Below are 3,399 nucleotides of genomic sequence, written 5' to 3' on the forward strand. Positions count from 1 at the left end.
TATTATATTATGACAGACCAGCTAGATCTACTGTCTATTATTATATTATGACAGATCTACTGCTCTATTATATTATGACATCTACTAGATCTACTGTCTCTATTATATTATGACAGACCAGCTAGATCTACTGTCTCTATTATATTATGACAGACCAGCTAGATCTACTGTCTCTATTATATTATGACAGACCAGCTAGATCTACTGTCTCTATTATATTATGACAGACCAGCTAGATCTACTGTCTCTATTATATTATGACAGACCAGCTAGATCTACTGTCTCTATTATATTATGACAGACCAGCTAGATCTACTGTCTCTATTATATTATGACAGACCAGCTAGATCTACTGTCTCTATTATATTATGACAGACCAGCTAGATCTACTGTCTCTATTATATTATGACAGACCAGCTAGATCTACTGTCTCTATTATATTATGACAGACCAGCTAGATCTACTGTCTCTATTATATTATGACAGACCAGCTAGATCTACTGTCTCTATTATATTATGACAGACCAGCTAGATATACTGTCTCTATTATATTATGACAGACCAGCTAGATCTACTGTCTCTATTATATTATGACAGACCAGCTAGATCTACTGTCTCTATTATATTATGACAGACCAGCTAGATCTACTGTCTCTATTATATTGACAGACCAGCTAGATCTACTGTCTCTATTATATTATGACAGACCAGTAGATCTACTGTCTCTATTATATTATGACAGACCAGCTAGATCTACTGTCTCTATTATATTATGACAGACCAGCTAGATCTACTGTCTCTATTATATTATGACAGACCAGCTAGATCTACTGTCTCTATTATAACATGACAGACCAGCTAGATCTACTGTCTCTATTATATTATGACAGACCAGCTAGATCTACTGTCTCTATTACATTATGACAGACCAGCTAGATCTACTGTCTCTATTATATTATGACAGACCAGCTAGATCTACTGTCTCTATTATATTATGACAGACCAGCTAGATCTACTGTCTCTATTATAATATGATAGACCAGCTAGATCTACTGTCTCTATTATATTATGACAGACCAGCTAGATCTACTGTCTCTATTATATTATGACAGACCAGCTAGATCTACTGTCTCTATTATATTATGACAGACCAGCTAGATCTACTGTCTCTATTATAACATTATGACAGATATACTGTCTCTATTATATTACTGACAGACCAGCTAGATCTCTATTATATGTTATACCATGATAGACCAGCTAGATCTACTGTCTCTATTACATTATGACAGACCAGCTAGATCTACTGTCTGACAGACCATATTACTGTTCATTATAATAATGACAGACCAGCTAGATCTACTGTCTCTATTATATTATGACAGACCAGCTAGATCTACTGTCTCTATTATAATATCATGCCTTGATGTTAGCTTGATCTACTGTCTCTATTATATTATGACAGACCAGCTAGATCTACTGTCTCTATTACATTATGACAGACCAGCTAGATCTATACTGTCTATTATAACATGACAGACCAGCGGGCAGATCTACTTCTCTATTATATTATGACAGACCAGCTAGATCTACTATCTCTATTATATTATGACATAGGACCAGCTCGATCTATGCTCTATTATATTATGACAGACCAGCTATATCTATTGTCTCTATTATATTATGACAGACCAGCTAGATCTACTGTCTCTATTATATTATGACAGACCAGCTAGATCTACTATCTATGTTATACCATGACAGACCAGCTAGATCTACTGTCTCTATTATATTATGACAGACCAGCTAGATCTACTGTCTATGATATGCTATGACAGACCAGCTAGATCTACTGTCTCTATTATATTATGACAGACCAGCTAGATCTACTGTCTCTATTATATTATGATAGACCAGCTAGATCTACTGTCTCTATTATATTATGACAGACCAGCTAGATCTACTGTCTCTATTACATTATGACAGACCAGCTAGATCTACTGTCTCTATTATATTATGACAGACCAGCTAGATCTACTGTCTCTATTATAATATGACAGACCAGCTAGACATGGCCTATTATATTATGACAGACCAGCTCGATCTACTGTCTCTATTATAACCATGATCTACTGACCAGCTGACAGACAATCTACTGTCTCTATTATATTATGACAGACCAGCTAGATCTACTGTCTCTATTATATTATGACAAACCAGCTAGATCTACTGTCTCTATTATATTATGACAGACCAGCTAGATCTACTGTCTCTATTATATTATGACAGACCAGCTAGATCTACTGTCTCTATTATGTTATATGACAGACCAGCTAGATCTACTGTCTATGTTATTATAGACCAGCTGAGACCTGTCTCTAATTATGACAGACCAGCTAGTCTACTGTCTCTATTATAACATTATGACAGACCTATTATATTATGACAGACCAGATCTACTGTCTCTATTATAACAGATAGACCAGCTAGATCTACTGTCTCTATTATATTATGACAGACCAGCTATCTCTACTGTCTCTATTATATTATGACAGACCAGCTAGATCTACTGTCTCTATTATATTATGACAGACCAGCTAGATCTACTGTCTCTATTATATTATAACATGACAGACCTACTGTCTCTATTAGTCAGACTGATCTACTGTTATAACATGACAGACCAGATCTACTAGATGACAGACCAGCTACTACTGTCTCTATTATATTATGACAGACCAGCTAGATCTACTGTTATACCATGACAGACCAGCTAGATATGACATGACCAGCTAGATCTACTGTCTCTATTATATTATGACAGACCAGCTAGATCTACTGTCTCTGTTATAATATGACAGACCAGCTAGATCTACTGTCTCTATTATATTATGACAGACCACTAGATCTACTGTCTATGTTATGCACCTGACCAGCTAGATCTACTGTCTCTATTACATTATGACAGACCAGCTAGATCTACTGTCTCTATTATACATGACAGACCAGCTAGATCTACTGTCTCTATTATAATTATGACAGACCAGCTAGATCTACTGTCTCTATTATATTATGACAGACCAGCTAGATCTACTGTCTCATTATAAAATGACAGACCAGCTAGATCTACTGTCTCTATTATATTATGACAGACCAGCTAGATCTACTGTCTATATTATGACAGAATAGATGACAGACCAGCTGACAGATCTACTGTCTCTATTATTATGACAGACCAGCTAGATCTACTGTCTCTATTATATTATGACAGACCAGCTAGATCTACTGTCTCTATTATGACAGACCAGCTAGATCTACTGTCTCTGTTATATTATGACAGACCGATCTACTGTCTATTATATTATGACAGACCAGCTAGACCTACTGTCTCTATTACAT

This window comes from Oncorhynchus masou, chromosome 19 (genome assembly GCF_036934945.1).
Source record: "Oncorhynchus masou masou isolate Uvic2021 chromosome 19, UVic_Omas_1.1, whole genome shotgun sequence".
NCBI classification, from domain to species: Eukaryota; Metazoa; Chordata; class Actinopteri; order Salmoniformes; family Salmonidae; genus Oncorhynchus; species Oncorhynchus masou.